General features: G+C 35.9%; 1 protein-coding gene across 1 annotated transcript in view; it reads right to left on the bottom strand.

Moving 5' to 3' along the window:
• LOC134840515 (uncharacterized) overlaps positions 1–21,050 on the bottom strand; it is a gene marked incomplete in the record, with an annotated part of 56,074 nt that extends 35,024 nt beyond the window's left edge. Inside the window, 2 exon segments of the mRNA XM_063856367.1 lie at positions 20,337–20,427; positions 20,893–21,050.
• Between the last annotated feature and the right edge of the window lie 216 nt (positions 21,051–21,266).

The raw sequence follows: 21,266 nt of genomic DNA, 5'->3' as shown, positions 1-21,266 counted from the left end.
CTCGAAATTTTATACTTTTTCTGTTTTATTTTGGTTTTTTCGTGACTTCAATTGTATCGATTGGGTGGTTTTGGAGCTTACATTGTTAAGAATGCATGCATGAACGTTACTAGCTGATATCGTGATTTTTCGTCACACATAAATAAAGATTTTGATGTTCGTTTTTTCGAAAATGTCGCAAATTAGGCTGAAAACTCTGCTTTCTTTCAATTTGTCGAGTCCACATCCGATTTTCGGCATGGCTATAGCGTTTATTCCCTTCTGCAGTAGCTGCTGCTTCATGCAGTTGAGGCTTCTTGACAAATCGTAGTATGTTGGCTTGTCAAAAAATTGTGGTTTTGTGACTAAATTGAAAATTGACTTGTTTTCCCAAGGCAAAGAAACTGAAACTGATGATCCAACTATCGGTGTTTCAATGCTTTTTAGGGTTGGTTTGATGCATGGGTAGGCGCTGCTGATCTGCTGTGCTACTCCTTTTGCCATTTGAAAGTCACTTGAGACGCAGTGAGCTATAGAGCCAGGGAACTGTAGGACATCACCTGATCCCACAAAGATATTTGGTTCATATATTGCATTTACCGAGTCTTTGCTGCTTCCAGGTCCATCTTTTTGTCTAGTGAATTGTTTCGCTCGTTTAACGCTGTCCATAATAATGTTCCTTTTCGAATCCCGTGAAGGAAAGTCTTCATTCGCCGCCTCCGCTTTCTTTCGTATGTTTGCTTTATTGTCCTTTTGCGTTGATCGTGGAATGAATGTAACTGGGGCCACTTCGTGTCCGTCAACGGTTCGGAGTCCATACTTTCGCGGTTGTTTTGGGCGGCTGGTTATTGGGTGATATCGAACATCATTACTAAACCGAATTTGGGCGTGAATTCGGTCTCTAGCTTCAGCTGCTGCTTTTCGTCTGACAACTGGCTGTGGTTCGCGAAACAATTCGTCGAGGTTGTATCCCTCAGGATCAGAGTTGTTGCTGGTTAATCTGTCAGTGACCTGTTCATCAATGATATCCATTGGTGGCGCTGCTGGTAGTTCAGCGAGTGGTAATTCATGCACATGTACTGCTCCTGGGATTGGGGGTGGATCCGGCGGTGGTGGTATTACTGGTACTGGGACCGGTAATGGTACCACTATTGGTGCTGCTGGAATTGGCATCGGTGCAGGTGCTGCTGCAACTGCTGGCGCTCCAAAGGGCACTGATAGTCTGATTCTAGCTGGTGCGGCTGGTTGATCGGTTTCGTCAGGATTATCAGGTTGGATCTCATCTAAGAGTTTCGGCAAGTTTTCGTCGAAAAGTCCTGGTTCGCTTCGGTATTTTCCGAGTGAAGGATCCGTTTGAAACTTCGTTGGATCTATTGGATTGAGATCTTCTGGTTGATGCTGTGGATCAACTGGTCTGAGACGAATTCGGTGCACACATTGGGTGTAGTTAGTTCCAACTTTCCGAATTATATAGTTCGAATTTGTTAACACTTTCTCAACTCTGTACAGGGGTATCCAGACTTGCATTGATTTGCTTCCAAAGTCTGACTGTGTAGTCAGCAGAGGATTTAGTAGTAAACAAAATGATTCGACTGTGAGAGGCTGCGCAAGTGCCTTTTGATCGTAATATCCTCGATACTTGTGGTACGAAGAAATCAAGTTCTTTTTTGTTTCTTTGAACTTTTCTAGCATCGCGTCTTGCATTGCCGTAACGAAGTCTGATTCTGCTGTTACTGATTCCATTGCTTTCGTCGAAAAGCGAAGATCAAGTGGTTTTGTTGGTTCTCTTCCATGAAAAATGGAGCTAGGGCAGCATCCAATTGATGAAGAGTACGACGTATTGTGAATGAATGTTGCCAATGGGACATATTTGTGCCAGTCTGACCATTGTTCATTAGTATTCAGCTTCAAGATCCTTTTTAGAGGTCCATGAGATAGCTCGACAAGACCAATTGATTGTGGATGTTTCAGCGTTGCGTGGTTGATTTGAACTTCTAATAGAGTTGTCAATTCATGCATTAGTTCTGACGTGAATGTCGTTCCGAGATCTGCTATGATCTTTTTCGGTATGTAGCTGTGCATGAAAAATATTTTCGTGAGTTCCCTTGCTACTGTATCAGCGCTAGCGTTTGTCAATGGTGCTGCAAACAAGTATTTCGAGAAGACATCGATTCCAGTTAATACAAATTTGTACACTGGTGACTTCAGTGGTCCAACGATATCGATTTGCATCATGTCTCCAGGAAAACATTGCAATGACGAGATTGGTTGCAATGGCGGAATTTGATATTTTGCAGATGCTCTTTTGAGTTGCAAGCATGTTAAGCAATTTTTGATTGTGTTAGTTAAAAATTCGGTGAATCCTGGAAGGTAGAATCGTTTTCTGAACTCTTCTGTGGTCCTTGTCATTCCCAGATGTCCACCGGTTCGCGAGTTGTGTAGTCGGTACACGACCTCGTTCCAAAGATGTTTTGGTAGGCAGTATTGCTTATGTTTTACGTGTCCCGTGTCATCGTAGAAGTTTCGATACAGTACTTCGTCGTCGATTATCAGTCTATTGAATTGTTTAGCATATTTTTTCTTGCGGCTATTTTCGTATGTCAGATTGGGAACTTGTTCGTTTCGTTTCCAATCCTTAACTTCTACTATATCATTATCTTTGTCTTGTTCATTTTTCAAGTCGAGTACTTCGTGACTCATATTCAGGTCACTGAAAACATCAGCAGGATCAGGGTGTTGTACTGCTGCGATGATTGGTCTCGTTATTCGGACAAAGTTTTGTGGTTGAATGGTTGCACTAGCTTCCTGTGAGCTTAGCTCTCTCATGACGTTTTCATACAGTCCGAGTTCAAGCAGTTGTGCTCTGAGGTTGTCGTCGATCTTCTTCTTTTCAGGAAATGCATCATCCATTGAGTGGATCAGGTTGAGAGATGCATCCGGTAGTTTCGCTGTCGTGTCGATTTGTATCTCACGCACTGGTATTTTGTCCGTCAATTTCAGTGACAATGAAGCTGATGGGTCAGTTTGCATTCGTGACAAAAAATCTGCTGCATAGTTTGCTTTTCCAGGTATATGAGCGATAATGATGTTGAATGACATGACGCGGTCCAAGAAATTCCAAACCGAGGGTGGAATAGTCTTCGCTTGGAAAAATTGTGTTAAGCTTCGATTGTCAGTCAGTATTATCACTGGTTTTGATGATCCCCAGATGAAATGAGAAAAATGATCGAGGGCAAAATATAGTGCTAAGAACTCTTTATAGTAGATGGAGAACTTCAGTTGTGCTGTGTTGAAGAGTCTTGAACCAAATGACACTGGTGCATACGTTTTCATTTCACCTTTGTTGTCAGTTTTCACATAGTCTTCAACCATTAGCACGAAACCTGTTCCATGATAGCTTGCATCACATAGTATTACATATTGTAATCCTGGTTTTGGTAAGCGGAGCGTTATGTCCGTTGCCTGAATTAGATCATGTTTTAGCACTTCGAGACTTTTCTGATGCTCTTCATTTGTTTGAAATGCTATATCTTTTCTGAGTAGGCGATAGAAAGGTATCAGTTTTTCACCTAAGCTTGGCATATAATTCCGGAAGAATTGAACAAATCCGATTAGTCTTTTAACTTGTTTTACAGTTTGCGGCATTTTAATTTTCTTAAGGAACGTCGAAATTTTCTCTTGTTCAGGTGATATTCCTGCTGGTGTAATTATATTACCAAGGAATTTCATTCGTTGTGTTCCTATTTCACATTTGTTCGGTGATAATTTTAATCCCGATTTCCTTACACATTCGAAAATTTTTGAGAGGGTCGGTATTAGTTCATCAAAATTATTCACTGCACTTCCTATGTCATCCATGAACTGTGTACATAAGTCGGCTGCTAAGCATGGGTCAAGATAGTGCCGTATGAATGAACTAAAGCCCGTGACTGATTTGCTTAGACCTTGAGCTAGGCATTTGTATGCATAAGTTCGTGAACCGAAATTAAATGCCAAAAGTTGAACTGAAAGGTCATCTGCCATTTGCACACAGTGGTATGCTTGCGAACAATCAAGTTTGGTAAACAAGCTCTTTCCTGCGAAGTGGTTTGATGCATCTGTCATGTTTGAGATCGGAAAGTTGCTGTTGATATAGTCATTCTTCAGTGAATGATTTATTCTTCTGAGGTCAATCAACATCCGCAATTTACCAGATGGTTTTCGATGTGCAAACAATGGACTGCTATATTTTGAATGTGACAATGTTGTTATAAGTCCATAATAGTGCATTAGGGCAAGTTCCACTGTCAATTCTTGTCGCAAATGTATCGGCGTAGGTGGGCCTTGTGTGTACAAAGGTCGTGTGTGTTCCGGTTTCAGTTTGATTTTGAGGTCGGAATTGTAACCAACATCAAATCTATGTTTGGCGAAGATGTCCGAAAATTCAACAGGCAAATCTTCTACTTTTGACCTTTGGTCATGTGTCAATACCGAGTTCTCCCACTTAAAATTCTTGATAAATGTCAATCGATCTTGAAAGTTCATTTTTGGTTCAATTTTTTCAAGACCTTGAAAATGAAGAATTTGGTCGTAAATGTCACGTTGGATTTGTGGAAGTAATACAGTGTTTTGACATGTTTCAGGAGTAGGAAACCAAAATTTTTCATACTCAGGTTGACGTTGCTGTTGAGACTGCTGATTATCACAATGTTGCTGAATTAGCTCGTTAATGCCCATTTCAATATCGTCTGGATTATTCATTTTTGCAAAAGCAAGCATTTCTGCATCAATTGGTATTAGATTTTCTGCTTCAGTTAGAGTCAGAATTGAAAATTTTCCAATTTCGGTTTTGAAAGGCAATGTAACATGATGATCAGTGATGTTAAAGGCTGTGATGTATAGCAGGTTATTTGTCAGAACTTCACTAATTGAGGAAGTGAATGCAATTTCGCAATTTTCTTCAAATTCTTTCGATGGCATTACGATTCCGGTTGTTTTTGCCATGTCCCGGCATGCGTCCTTTAAATGACATTCCACCAGAATGGTTTGATGCGGAGCTATTGTTTGACGTTTTGTTAGAATTAACGGGAATTTTTTCACTCGATTAATTCTTCTAGGCTCGTTTGGAGGTTTTATTTCGTTGATTTGCAGAGTCAAATCTGGGAAATGAAGTAAATTATACTTGGCACAGATATGAATGTGGTGTTTTTTGTAGAAAGGGTTTCCTAGAATTATTGAGTTGGCTGCATGTAGAACGAGAAAAGATTCTACAAATGTCATGTCTGCCAATTTAAATTCCAGTGTTACTTCTGTTTCAATTGGCACGAGTTGTCCTCCTGCCATTCTTACTCTCTTAAGTTTTGATTCACTTATTTTAAGAGGGCGGTATAAAGATTTTTCATCTTTTAAGTCGTCAAATGTCTGTTTTGAGATGACATTTGCGCAGGCTCCTGTATCAACCAGGGCTCTTCTTTGTAATCCCGATGAGAATCGTAATTTTGTGTACGTCAAAACTGTTCCTTCCGCAGGAATTACTGCGTAAAGGTTGATTATCTCATCAGGTGGAATTGACGGTTTTGATGATTTAGATGATTGAAATGATTTGGGGGACTGACTCGGTGGCTTGATTAGTTTTTTGGCTGATTCTGAAACGGAAATGATTGACCGTGTCCTTGTGGTTTTTGTCTCCACCAGCATTGGCTTGCCGTATGGTTGAATTTACCACAAATGTCACAGAATTTGGCTGATGCTCGAACCATTGGTTCGAAAGATCCAGATGGAAGTTGAATGTCAGCTTGCGCTGTCTGAGTTCCATTGAATTGATGTTGTTGTGGTTGCAGGTAGTTCGCGTTTTGCTGTACCTGTGCTGGTTGAATCTGCACCATCGACTGATTTTGCTGCATATTTGGGTACTGTTGGTATTGATACCATGGTGGATATTGCTGAGGTGCAATTGGTCCCATATTTTGGAAATTAGTCTGATTATTGTTAAATCCAAAATGATTTTGCCAGTTAGATCTGTTTTTTCCTTTCCTGCCACTTTGCTGCTGTCCAGGCCAATTATTTTGGTTTTGGTTACCACTGCACTGACTGTTTTGGTTTGCGTTGTTCTTGTTTTGATGAGAAGGCGGATTCAATTGTTTCTTTGACTGCTCAGTTATTTGTGATCTCATTTCGTTGATCTGCTTCTCAATTTGTTCCTGATTTGTGGACAATTTTGTGAGAGCACTGATCAAATTTTCTGAGACTCTGTCGTTTACTTCATTAAATCCGTCTTCCGGGTAGTCTTCGTTTCGGCAAACTTCTCGGATCATGATCTGCTTCTTCGTCAAATTACACAATTCTTGGACAGTAGTTGCTTGTGGTTGCTCCATCAATTTTGATCGCAGCCAGTTTGGCATTCCTTTTATGAACAATCGTTTAATTTGTTCATTGCGATTGTCATTTACTGCATCTATTCTTTCTTGTCGTTGTGCAGTTTCTCGGTGAAATCGCGCTGTGTCTGCTACTAATGGTGCTCCGTTTAATGCAACATCGATTGGGTCGACAGCTGGCAAATCTGGGGTTGGGTACGCTCGTTGCGCCTTATTTGTCAAGTTCACCAAGAAGTTCTCGGGTGAATCGATTTTAGGATCGTAACGTAGCTGTTCTAATTTCAGTACATGGATTTCTTGAAGCTGGGGATTGCAGAAATGATCCCTTAGGGCGCCAAGACTATTGTCTACGTTCGCTCGAATTGCTGCTGGCAGCGTTTGGTAGAATCGTAGTGCCGCTTCTCGTAGGTGTAGTTGCAAAAAGTTCGCTTGCTGACCAGGAGCGATTCCCGCAACTCCGATGTATCCTCGGAACAATTGCTCGAATTGCTGGAAGTCTTCTTTGTCCGTTCCACCGTATGGTGCGACCGAAATTTGCGCGTGTGCCATCTTATTACAGTTGAATGATTATCAGATTTGTGATACAGTTAATGATTGAGCACAGCACTTAGTCGATTTAAGGGGGGCACAAGAAAATTTTGCTAGACTTTCCTTATTTTGGATTATTGAACCTTTATGCATCTATTGCTATTCTGATTTTGGTTATTCTTTCCATCAGGGTTTGCTAATATTTCCGTTACTTCGCTTTTTTTGGTTGGGGAACTTATTAGTTACAATATCAATTTACTGCAAGTGAGTTTTGAGTTTGTTTTTAACTAACTGTTTTGACGTTGGAAACCTTTCATCTACTTCCTTTTCTGCCTCTTCAGTAGCTCACTTGACAAACCATCTGACAGAAGTAGAGAAGCTGTAGGTCACAATCCACATGTCTGCTTGTAGATTGGAAAAAGTTGTCAGCTCAGGAGATGTTGAAAAGTTGTGGTTGTCTTCTTTTTTCTCCCTGTCTGTCAGTTGTTCACTGAGTTTTGCTCTGCTGCCAACATCTGAGCATTGCTGTGCTGATCAAGATGTTTTTTTTTTTTTTTTTTTGTTCTGCTTCAGCAAAGTAGTGTTGTCACTTTCTGCTCAAATTATGATGTTTGGAATCGCCGATGACTGTTTTGAATCCAGAAGTTGAAATTCCCGCGAAAGTCACCATATAATATACCGTATCTGGCGGATGGATAATACGGGTATACTGTCGTCTACTGTTATGCGAGCTGTTCAATTGGTAATGTTATTTAGCACTACTGGCTATCAATTGTATTTAGATTGGATTCATTATTTAGATATGTCTCGAGCGGTAAAGACCTATCTTGCTTTAAAGGATGCTGGTTCCGATTCCTAGCTTCTGATATTTCGCAAGTCGATCGGCGCAAGTAAGAGCATGATTGGAATAGTATATTAAGTTGATCTCTATTCAATTGATTCGTAGCTCGGTATAAATCTCCAATGATTGGTATTAATTACCATCAATGTTTACATAGTTAAATAAATATATGATGCAGCTCTATTTTAACATCAAGGTGAATTATGTAATCTATTCGGTTCAGATGGTTAATTAGAATGAATGACATCATGAAGGGATGATGTCACACCCCCCTGTTTTAAAACAGCCAACCCTGGTTCAGGATCCAGGATATTCAAGATCCAACAAAAATTTTTATGGGAAAAAGTCCAGTACCCGATTGCAATGCCCTTGCTGATCGCAAAAGTCAAAAATCCATAACAATAAATGCAATGTTTGCTGAAAGAGCATTACACAATTTACTTACATTGAATTGCAATAAGTGCTAGCATGTCAACGTGCCGAAAAGTCAGTTTGCCGAAACTATCAGTTGTGCTAGTTGGCTAGGAATTGTCAAAGATAGAGAAGTCTATGACTTGATTGGCTGTATCCTTTCAACGCTAAGGCATTGAGGCTGGTAAAAAAAATTTGACTTTCATAACTGGCTGTTTAGAACTGAAATCTCACTTTTGGTTACATCAGACAAAAGTCGTGGAAACAAAAATTCTAAATTACCTCCTACAGTGAGATGATTATTAATTAATTACCCCCTGGTAATTGTTCTGACCATATGATATAATGTTAGATGACAGCGCAAGTAAATCTTCTTGCATTTTGAGCGAGCTGACACTTCGGCACGTTGATCCTTTATCCATTACTTTTTAACACTCCTCATTATGCAGAAAACTTATTGAATCTAGTTAGAAGTTCTTCTTTTTCGGTTAAAACTTGTATAACTGAGTGAACTCAATTTGTGTCGTATGAAATCTAATTCCTAATATTTTTCCAAAACGGCTTAGAAGCAAAAACAATAAATTTTAAGGGACCGTAACTTCGCAGAAAAGCGCATTTTTGGTCAATGATTGCTCAATTCGTCATTTTTCATTTGGCGAGAGCCTGCAGGACAGACATTTCTAGTGGGATGAAGGTTGTTTGCTTTGCTATGCATCATACCTATTACAAGTTAAACAATTATAGTCAACACGGGTATTATGCACTAGACGGCTCAATGTTTTTATACCAGATTCAACTAGTTAGCCAATGCGATTCAACATCATTAATTTCAGTTCAAGATATAAAATGATTGAATTTTATCACGGCTTGTCACTCAAGGTTGTCTCAGCGTCAACGGAATTTACAGCCAATTTTTTAATTCAGAGGATAATATAAAAACGGAGGAAAAAATCGTATTTTCAAAAAGTTTGTCGGTTCAAAAAATTTAACGGAGCTTTCCAATAATACAATAAAAAAAACTTACTTTAAGTCAACTTATAATTGCCTTTCCTTACCTATCCAACTTGAAATACAACTGATAAATATTTAAATTATAAAGTAAATATAGAATAAAAATTTGAATCTTCAAATGAAAAATGTCAAAATTATTCGAACTTCCAAAAGTTCATTTCAAATCACCTATTTTCAATTTTAGTTTGTTCTGGTTTTCTGCAACTTCTCTGCAGATACTTTTTGCAAATTTTCCTTTTAGTTTTTTCAAGTCAACACAACTGCTTTGCAGATCTTCTTGCAAAAACTGTATAGCTTCTGGTTATTTGTGGGTGGTATACCTTTGCTCAGTTTCAGTTTTACCCATAATTTGCGTCGCTCCATAGTGCCAATTTCTATAACTTGTCGACATACAAAAATAATCTTCTGTCATATTTGATGTTGGCTAAGGATATAAGTGAATATGGTATTTGACTTTTCAAATAAGAAACTGAATTTAAAATATGAACCAAATAAATGGGTAAAGCCAAGCGCCCACAGAAGCGTTTATAGTTTGTGAGCTATTTAGTGAATAATACCCATTTTGACATAAATTTTTTCTGTGGTTGAGTCGGATTGGCTAACTAACCAATCAAATTGAAACAACATGGTCCCATAATTCGATGGAAACTTCAAACAGATAAAACTAATAGCCGAAATCACCTAAAATATAGAACTTTGAAGTCCTTTTTTAAGCAATCTATATGAACTTTTTTGTCTGTTCAAAGTTTCACAAGTAACTTGAAGTTAATTGGGCTATTTAGCAACGTTTCAAATTTTTTTAAATTTTGGTTAATACTTTTTGCTTGTAGAACTATTGGTTGGAATTCGTGACTGTTGTTTGAGTTTGATTGGCTGAAATAAAACAATCAGATTCGATCGCAAAAATTTCAGCGCAAAATATAGAAAAATTGATTTTGGGCCGTTTACTGCATAAGAGCTGTCAAAATTAACCGAAAAATATATCACGTAAAAAAAAAGCAAAATAATGTCGAACATCTCATTCGAGCATGCAAAACTTCAGAAAAAAGGCAGAAATTGGATGATTTCAAGAATATGTTCAATTTTGAGACCAAAATATTTTTGGCTTGCTTGCAAACAGGTCTCGAATCTCGCAAAAATTCATCGAAGACATCGTTAACAATAGGGGCAGGCTCTTTTCCACTTTCCTCCAAAACTTCAAATATACATTTTGTTGAGTTGTCTTACGTGTTATTAGGGCTGAATGCCTGATTTTAAGATGAAAGACATGAATAACAAATTTGTTAACAATAATTAGTGAAAACGTAAAATTAGCTTTCCACGCTAAAATTCAAACGTGGGGGAGTGGAAAAAAGCCTAGGGGTACATTAAGTACTCAATTTGCACACGCTAAACCTCTGATAATAGTCTTTTATACGGGTAGATTCATTTTTACGGTATCATAGATGGAAAAGTGAAAAAGATCATATATCAATAACAGCCAACCAGACAATTTTTCTGCAAGGAGTCAATTAACATATAATATTGGAAAACATTAAACGGAACAGAATTATGTTTAAACATATTTCTATTTCGAAACATTCTAATCCGATCCCTGGTAATATGCACTGGCTGTTATATGATTATACGTTATAGAACAAGACTGCTCGTATATCAGGGCAAAGCCAACACTTTAACGCCAATTAAAAACAAATTTGGTTGAATAATTGACGAACTAAACGGCAAAGGAAAAATTTTTTGTTCTTTGTTTCTTCGTGTTATCTCCCCACATGCTATGTAAAATACAAAGCGTGCGTTAAGCGTCTCTTATTTTTTCAAACAAACTAAATTGCTGACCTCAATTCAGTTTGGAACGTATTAATTTGACGTTTACGATTGTTATAAAAACGCATAATATGGCGCTTTAATTATCCCAAATTGACCAAATTAACAGTTTTAAAACCCCCGTAACTTAACAAAAAATGATCACAGGAATAATATCTTTTCAAATTTGAGCTCAAGTTAACAGCATCTCTCATATGGTATGAAAAAATCCGCCAAAATACGGTATAAATATTCCGGCTTAAATTAAATCGAAAATTGGCCGAATAAAAAACCTTAACATAAATATTATGAAAGTATTATACAGTGCTTATTTAAATTATCCAGACAAAAAAACTTGAAATTTAAAAGACGTTTTTTTAAAAATTGAGTTGGTTTCAGAAGAAAAGTAATGAAAAAACTGGCTTAGATTTCTAGCAGTTTTAATATGGTGCAAATTGTTTTGCAAAATTTGGGCCCAAAAATGAATCAATTTGCCTTTTTTCTTCAATCGAAAAATACGCCCAGACTACTGAGTCAATTATTGCCAAAATTATATCAAAATGAGCCACTTACACAACCCAAAAAAGTTTAATAAGGGTATAAGTTCCAAAAAATACGCAAAATGTTTAAAATTAGTTTTTAAATAAAAAACTGGTGTATTAATTTGAAAAAAAAGCGTTGAATTTGTGCGTTTCGTCCGGATAAATTAAATCAGCACTGTAGGTCAATTAACTGTTTTCAACATTGTCAAAAACTCTAATTTGCATTGAAACTTGCACTTATTAATAATATGCCATCATTATATTTAACAGGACTGCTCGTATCAGGGCGAAGCCCTGAATGTTCCGACTGCCTTTTAAGGTTTGTGGAGCAGTAGTAACATCGAAAAATTAAATGAAATAAAACTAAATGAAAAAAAAAATTCTAAAATTTGAATTTTTTTTATGAAATCATCGCCATATAAAGTACAAAACGCCATATAAAGTACAAAATAATAGATTTCGCTCATTGTTACATATCAATTAAGGCAAATATGCTTCTTTCAACTATTTTGTAACGATTTCAAAGACGGATTTCAAAGACGGATTAAATCTCCGCTTACGCGTTAATAGCGCGAAATATATCGCGCGTTAATTGTCCCAAATTGGCCAAAATTGCAATCTTTAAACCCCCATAACTTTACGAAAAATGATCACAGGTAAAATATCTTTTCAAATTTAAGCTCAGGACAACAATACCTTTTGAATGATATAAAAAAATTCCGTCAAAAATGGCTAGTTAAAAAGTCAAAATTTGTCTGAAGAAAAAAAAACCCACCCCGAGCACAAATATTCCGTTATTTTGTATCGAAAGTCGGAACAATAATCTATCTTTCAGTTAATTTGCGGTATACATGTCGATTAAGAAATAGTCGATACATCTTTTATATAGATTTCAAAGACGGATTAAATCTCCGCTTACGCGTTAATAGCGCGAAATATATCGCGCGTTAATTGTCCCAAATTGGCCAAAATTGCAATCTTTAAACCCCCATAACTTTACGAAAAATGATCACAGGTAAAATATCTTTTCAAATTTAAGCTCAGGACAACAATACCTTTTGAATGATATAAAAAAAATTCCGTCAAAAATGGCTAGTTAAAAAGTCAAAATTTGTCTGAAGAAAAAAAAAACCCACCCCGAGCACAAATATTCCGTTACTTTCGTATCGAAAGTCGGAACAATAATCTATCTTTCAGTTAATTTGCGGTATACATGTCGATTAAGAAATAGTCGATACATCTTTTATATAGAATCTCATAAAATGGCTATACAATGCCAAGATTAAATTTAAAAGCGAACAACAATCCAAATTCCCTCCCTCCTCGACCCACTACAAGTAGTTTCAATAAAATACCAAAAAAACTGCAGCCGAAAAAAAATAGGAGAAAGCCGCCACTAAGAAAAAAATCGAATAACAAAATTTAAAACACATACTTCTGTCTGTCTGTCCCGAAAACCGTTCAAATTTAGGGAAAAGGCTGATAAACAACTGCCACAAACAAATAAGCATTTGAAAACAAAATTTATCGGGGGGTAATTAAGTGAAAAACACTTGGGTAAGTACTAGTAAAATCTTAAAAACTTCAAGTTACAAAAATTGAGAATACCAATTTTTAGCTCCAGTATAAAATACCAACATAAGTCGAAACTGGTAAAAATGAATCTTTTAAGCAAAAACAAATATACATTTATATATGTATATATGTATACAAGTCAATTACGAATTCGGTATATATGTATACATGTCGATACGTAAATTTTATAGAATCTTATAAAATGTATTTTGAATGCCAAGTTTATTTTTCAATTGCGAATAACTTTTTAAACCCTCCACCTCTCCAGGGCAAGCCCGCTACAGGAGCAAAATATGGATTCAAAATATCAAGTGAAAAAATAAGTATGGTAAAAATTGATAGATTTGTCTAACCACAAACCTCGACTTTTGATTCTAAATAACGACTGAAAAGGCTGTAAAAAATACCTCATTTGATGATGACGCATTCGTAGTTTGAAACACTTCGCATGAAACACTTGGGATAAAAAAACGCTCAAAGGCCACAAAAACTAAACAGACTAAAAATAACAACCTGCCAAATTATTGCAGACAAATCGGTTAGTAATTTGTTTGAAGACTGTCTCTGGAATATTTCAAATAGACTATAGACTCCGACATTCAATTGAACCGCAAATCAAACGACAATCTTTCTATAGTGACAAACAGTAAATTAAACAGTATCTTTTATTTATGATCGTCACGTGATTAGTTGGATGAAATAATTCGCTGCAATTCATTTGGCCATTTTGATTCAGATGATCAGCATAACGAATTGATTTTACCGGGCATGATCATCACATCACATTTACCATGCAAAATCATCACATTAAGAAGCAATGTGGCTCACAATCTAATTACTATTCCTAGTTATATTAATTCATCAGTTTCAAATACCAAGACAAAATATGGAATCAAGAACATCGTCCCCCTTCCCCTCTCACTCTCCAAGATCTTTCACCCCAGCACTTAATTCGGATTAAATTTGTAAAGCAAAATGCTCGATTCTGATTGGCAGAAAAGTACAACTTTAGAATCAATTTGATATACTAGACCATGTAAATTTGATCCAATATACTCACCCCAAACTGCTTGGGGTGAGAAAAGGGAGCACACTTGGTCCAAAATATCTGCTGGAGAGAGGTCAAAATTTAGATAGGTCACTCGGTTAGCCAATCAGAATCGAGGTAAGAACACAAACAAACGGAACAAATAATTTTTTATTATTCTTGTGTTTGTTTTCTTAAATCGATTCTGATTGGTTCCTGAACTGTCTACTGTATGACCTTTCGACTTTTGTTACGTCACCACATGTGCCGGATAAACCCTTTCTAATTAAAATAGCCGAATCCTTTTGATTTGATAGAAACCAGATTCTCGCATAATTTTTAGTTGTCATTAAAGACCTTAGTGTACTTAGAACGCAAGATTCTTGCAAACGAAAGCAAATCTTTCCAGAATCTTGCAGGATTTGCGTTCTCAATTCGGAAAGCAAATCTTGCCAACAACTAGATTAGAATTATAATTCGGAAAAATTTATGCATGAGCTACCAGAATTTTTTTTCGGTTAAAATGGCGAACTTGATAGAATATTGAAAAAAAAATGTAAAATTTTGCATTATCAGATGTTTGCTCATAGATCATCAATGACACTTCTACGTCTTCAGAGGAATGCAAATCTTGCTAGAATCTTGCAATTTTCTGATGAATAACGAGAAACTGAACTGAAAATTTTCGATTTTCAGGTTAAATTAGACAGCACTTCTAAGTGACCCACGTCTTGCCTAGAAGCTTAGAAGCTCAAACAAACTCTACTACAAATTGATCAATAAAATAGCTGAAAATGTTTCTGATTTGTGTAAGCGTCTCACATTTTGCACTCACTCTTTACTGAAAAATAAAATTAACTATGAAAACAAAAATGAAAAACTCGAAATATATGCTTGCGGCATTTGTTTCCTTCAGTAAAACTTCCACCTTTCGACCTAACGTTCTGGACAATATTTTTACAACAGACAAGGGAATCTTTCTTTTGAGCTCAATTTTGAGAGGATACTCTGCCGGTGATCATTTTTTTGCGAACGTAAGGAGGTCTGAAATTTGATAGCTGGGCCGAATTGGATCAATTATTGTGCAATAATCGAGATCCGTCATCAGTCTTTGCTATCGTTTAAGTTTCATGCTAACAAAATAAATTTCCCTCAACTCCACGCACTACTGAACATTTTTCTCAAGATTCGGTAAAAACATTATCCGAAAAAAAAACTTTTCAAATGAGAACGATAGTGGATTTAAAGCAGCTAATTCAGTGGTGTTTTATACAAGTTATTTCATTAGGAGAACTTCTTATTCTACAAACAACAAAAAAGACAGATATTAAGAGAGAAAACAACTTAAAAAAATCAAGAAACAATTTGTAAAACGACCTATAGAAATGTTCGAATCAAGCCACTCCCCACTGAGGCAAAAAAACTGCGCGGAGTAACTCGCCTATTAGCAGCATTCAAAAAATCTTAAAAATACATGATAAAAATGAGTATTGGTCTGATGACTCGATTGTATCTATTTTTCGATAAATCAATCTTCAATGTGGATTATTGTTCTGACCCTTCTCGAAAAGTTGGGAGGAACTATATCTCAGCGTCCTTTTTTCAAATTTTTTCCCAGTGTTCAAAAAAAAGTGCTATCAATATTGAGGAGAGCTGCGCTGAAGAACTTGAGTTTAACATTGAATTGCATAATTTTCTAAGAGGCTCCCCTCCCGCCTAGAAGCTCAAAGACTGAAGTAACTTCTACTATAAATTGACCATTGTTTTAGATAAAAATTTCTATTGACTTTAAGAAGTGAGTATATAAAAAATTTTTTACACCATATGAAAATTATCGTTCTTTTGGGCTCAATTTTCAGAAACTTGTTTAAATTTGGTCACTTTTTGCGCAATTAAACATATTTGAAAATTGCTAAATTGATCATAACGCGCCCTTAAATGCGTTCTTACAACAAGCGTGAGCGGCAATTGAAATAATTATTACTAGCTGAATTGAAACCACAAAAAATATCAATAGAATGATAAACAAGACTGCTCGTATCAGGGCGAAGCCCTGAATGTTCCGACTGCCTTTTAAGGTTTATGGAGCAGTAATAACATTAAAAAATTCAATGAAACAAAACAAAATGAGAAAAAAAGTTTTTTTTTATTGAAATTTGAAACTTTTTTAATGAAAATCATCCCCCCACACGCCAAATAAAGCACTAAAGGATAAATTTCGCTCCTTGTAACAAATCAATTATGGCAAATAAGCTTCTTTCAACCAATTTGGAACGATTTCTAAGACGGATTAACTCTCCGCTTACGCGTTAATAGCGCGAAATATATCGCGCGTTAATTGTCCCAAATTGGTCAAAATGGTAATCTTTAAACCCCAGTAACTTTACAAAAAATGATCACAGGTGAAATATCTTTTCAAATTTGAGCTCAGCAGAACAATACCTTTCGAATGATATAAAAAAAATTCCGTCAAAATTGGCTAGTTAAAAAATCGAAATTTGTCTGAAGAAAAAAAACCCACCCCGAGCACAAATATTCCGTTACTTTCGTATCGAAAGTCGGGACAATAACGCTAGATCTAACGCATACACAGAAGTTAACCTATGAAAAATACAATCAAGATCAATCATCAGTCTGTGCTATCTTTTTTTTTGTTTTAACTATTGAAGTTTTTCCCAACTCCACACGCTATTGAGACCGTTTTTTTTCCAATAGTTGACAAAAAATAATGTCTAGCTACCTCATGAACATACTAGACTCAGATTTTCAAATTGAAAAAATTCACAATGTTTCAAAAAACGGGCGATTAAGTTCGGTTTTGCATAACTGTTAAAAATAAGAAGCAACATTAATGAAATTTTGCTGAAAAATAAGACAAAAAGAAAAATATTTGAAAGAGTTGAGTCTCAATTTTTTCAAACAACTAAAGCAGTAGTGTTTTACAAGAGGCGTCTAATTGATTGAACGTACTATTTTACGCACTCCCGGAAATTAAAAAAGAAAAAAAAACAAATAGAAAGCGAGAAAAACTTTGTGAAACGACCAATAAAATGTTCAACTAAGCCACTACCAACAAAGACAAAAAAACTGCGCGGAGAGCTCAAACTGTCTTATTAAGACAGAACAAGAACGACTATTGGTTTGATGTTTCGATTTTATCGCTTTTGCTTAAATTTATTCAAAGTTGGTTACTGTTCCGACCCTTCTCGAAGATTTGGAATGAGCTATGACATAGCGTCGTTCTTTCAAACTTTTTCCCAGTCTTCCGAAAAGTGTTATCATTGTCGAGGATAATTGCGCTGAAAAATTTCGATTTTCAGATAAAAGTATCAAAAAATTTCTTAGAGGCGAACTTTTTGCCTAAAAATTTAGAGACACAATTAATTTCTCATACAAATTAACCATTATTTCAGCTAATAACCTTTCTAATTCTTGTAGTTTTTCAATAATGTTTCAATGTTGGCTATTGTTCCGACCCTTCTCGAGAAGTTGGAGAGAACTGAAAGAGGCTGTTTCAATAAACATTTTCTTTCTGTCTTCAAACAAGTCTGGTCAGTAACAAGAAAACTGACTGCGTCCTTTTTTCAAATTCTTCTCGTCTTCCAAAAAGTCTTATCATTGTCGAGGAGAGCTGCGCTGAAAAACTAACTTCGATTTTCAGATTAAAATGGACAACCTGAAGCTTAGAAACGCGTATCGCCTAAAAGCTTAGAAACTGAATTCATTTCTACTATCATTGTTTTATCATTATTTACAAAAATAAAATCTTTTTACAAAAAAAAAAATTAAATTAAAGACATTGAAAAAGTCAATTTTTTTTAAACAATATTAATTGCCCTCATTTTGAAATTCGTTTATCAAAGTGTTTTAGTAGGAACAATTTGTGCAAGTTGCATGGCAACAGGCAAACATTTGTGTTCCAAAAGAAGTTTTATGCTTGGGGTGAATATTTTCATTCAGTAAAACCTCGTTTTCTCGATTAGACAATTTGACCAGATTTTGCACCATTTGAATAACTTGGTTGTTTGAGCTCAATTTTGAGAAGCTTTTTGTAACCTGTGGCCATTTTTTGCAGTTAAAGGTTTTAAAAATTGCTAAATTGATCATATTGGATTATTTAATGTGCTATGTTGCGTACTTGTAACAGGCGTAACCGGCGATGAAATCATTACAAACTGAATTGAGACTTGGTCTTATTAATACAATACGAGACGCTCATTATATATCTGTGTTTTAGATAAGCTTGGGGTTAAAAGGAAGACAAAATTGAAAACAAAAAATCATTCATTAGCTCTATTTTTTTTCGAATTTTTTATGCAATAACTTTTTCTTCGGCTTTAAGGGGCAGTCGCCACAATCAGAACTTTGTTCTGATAAACTTGCAGTGTTGTATATTAAATAGGAGCAAATGTTATAGAGGGGTCCTAAAAAAAAAACAGGGTCCCTAATGTACAAACAGTGCTTCAAAATTGTTCAATTTGTCTCGGTGATGTCAGTTAATGTATCGCCTAAGTTAGCGCAAATTAGGCTAGGTTAATTAAGTTTGAGAAAAAATAACTTGAAAACGATGGACCGGCGTCAATTGCTTTTCTCAATTGCTATACTTGCTTGTAATTAGCGTGATTTGGGACGCCTCTGTCACACTTGGTTTTTATTGGGTCAAAATTTTCCAAAAATTGCCTAAAAACGCCTTTTTTCAAAATTTTGCCTGCAGCACAGAAAATTTGGTCAAAATGGGGTCTTTAAAGTGACTTAGGAGAGCTCAGAAAATCAATTTGCTCGACCTAAAAAAAGGTCGACAAAATTTTTTGAAAATACGCACCCCCCCCCCCTTTCCCTGGAGAAGTTCCTAGATTCGCCCCTGATCGCACTTGTTCCATAGGAAACTGAAAAAAACTGGCAATCTGTGCAAAAACTTTGTTGGGCGCTTCTTGCATCAATTTTTTCGGCTATCCAGATAATCTGCTGTTACACGAAACCACTTACCTAAACCTTTACATGATTGCGTTTATATGACATGCTGTTAAGCACCTGAAATAAGGTTTTTGACAAACCGCACTTATCTTCTAACATTATAAAAGTCAAATATTCTAATATCCGCATAATCAATATGTTTCATGTCAATCTAATCTATTATAATCGGGTGCCGGACATCAAGCCGACGGGACTTCGAGCCGAATCGTAAACTTAAGGACTTCAAGCCGAAAATTTTCTCTCTAAGTCATGAAATATGATTAATTTGAAATTTTTTTGAAGAATTTCTCAATTTCATGATCTTTATTCGGTACTTATTAGCGTTTTCAACAAATTTAAGCCTCCAAATGATGTTTAGGAAAGTTGAAAAATAAAACACGGTTGAAGGTAATTTTCTTGTTTATAACTTATGCATTTCAAAAACCGGCTGATATTATTAACGGATGCCAATTGTCACGAATAACGCTTATTATGGACTAAACTTGCCTAAATTTTTGAAAAGCAATGTTTTACAGATGAAAAAATTGTAAGTTGAGGTGCTTGTAAAGTTTAAACTTCGGTCTCAAGTCCCTTCGGCTTGAAGTCCCGTCGGCGTGCCGGACATCAAGCCGACGGGACTTCAAGCCGAATCGTAAAAATAGAGACTTCAAGCCGAATAGTTCCTTATAAAGTCGTGAAATGTGATTATTTTGAAAAAAAATTTGAAGAATTTCTGAATTTCATGATCTTTCTTCACGTCGTTTTTGGCGTTTTCATAAGTTTTAAGCCTCCAAATGATGTTTCGGAAAGTTGAAAAGTAAAACATGGTTGAAGGCATTTTTCATGTTTATAATTTATGCATTTCAAAAACCGGCTGATATTTTTAACGGATACCAATCCCAAGTGATGCCAATTGTCATGATAAAAGCTTGTTATGGACTAAACTTGCCTACAATTTCGAAAAGCAACGTTTTACAGATTAAAAATAATGATTTGAGGTGCTTGTAAAGTTTAAATTTTGGCCTGAAGTCCCATCGGCTTGAAGTCCCGTCGGCTTGTTGTCCTAGGTTTCATAACTTTTCACATTTCACAGCAGATTGTTCTATTTTAAAATTTTTTCGATTTTTTCAATTCATGGTCGAATTCAATTCACCCCCTTCCCTAATATTTTAATATATGATTGCGTTTTGCTGTTAATCACCTGAATTAACGTTTTTTTTGCAGTTTGCATGAGTTAAGACAGTTGATTAAACCCATTTAGGCTAAACAGACAAATTAACTTTCGGAATACTTCGATTTAAATTTTAACTTACCGCTCTAAGTCCGGCTCACAATTAATGCACACAATGTGATATTCAACAGAATTCTTTTCGTCGACTGTTTTGTCTTCGCTCTGTGTAACTGCTATAAATAATAAGTTTGATAGACAAATGCAAAAAATGATGTCCAGATAAATAAGACGACAGCTATTATTAGATAGGACTTTAAGACGACGCCACGCTACACATAAGTTCATTGCAATTATATTTCTGAGAAATAGAATTCGCGCGTCAATTTGGTTACATAGCAGAAATTAGACAACCGCGTATTCAGACTCGTCAGTATTTAGACAAATACGGTTTCAACCAATCAGAATCGAGACAACGAAGAAATTGATAAATAATTATTATGATTTTTTGGATTATTTATGTCTTTTCTCGATTCTGATTGGTTCATACAGTATTTGTCTAAATACTGACGAGTATCAACACGCAGTTGTCTAAATACAGGCTGCACTCCCTTCAATTTACATGTTTAATTCTCATTTGTCGTCTTAATGTCATGTCGTCCTATTTAGCTAGTACTGAAAAAAAACGTATTTCTTTTCACATCGCTCGCTCTTGCTATAGCAGCAAAATTGCATTCAACGGTGCAAATTGCGTTGGAAAAAAAGCAAAGCAAAGTCGGCGGTTGCATTTCGATTTCTCAGAATAAAACATGAAGGATGTGATGCTGAATATTATTTGCATGCAAAACATTTGCTGCAACGCAAATTTTGAAGGCCGCCTCTGTTAGTTTTGAGGCTTTAAACTGCGTTTGCTGCAAGTTTTCCTAATAGAATATGGGTGCCGGACATCAAGCCGACGGGACTTCAAGCCGAATCGTAAAATAAGGGACTTCAAGCCGAATAGTTCCTTATAATTATAAAGTCGTGAAATATGATTAATTTGAAAACTTTCACTAGTCATTGGCCTTTTCATAAA

This window comes from Symsagittifera roscoffensis, chromosome 2 (assembly GCF_963678635.1).
Source record: "Symsagittifera roscoffensis chromosome 2, txSymRosc1.1, whole genome shotgun sequence".
In the NCBI taxonomy this organism is placed as follows: domain Eukaryota; kingdom Metazoa; phylum Xenacoelomorpha; order Acoela; family Convolutidae; genus Symsagittifera; species Symsagittifera roscoffensis.
The sequence above is the reverse complement of the archived record's forward strand: the minus strand, read 5'-3'. Positions and strand labels throughout refer to the sequence as shown.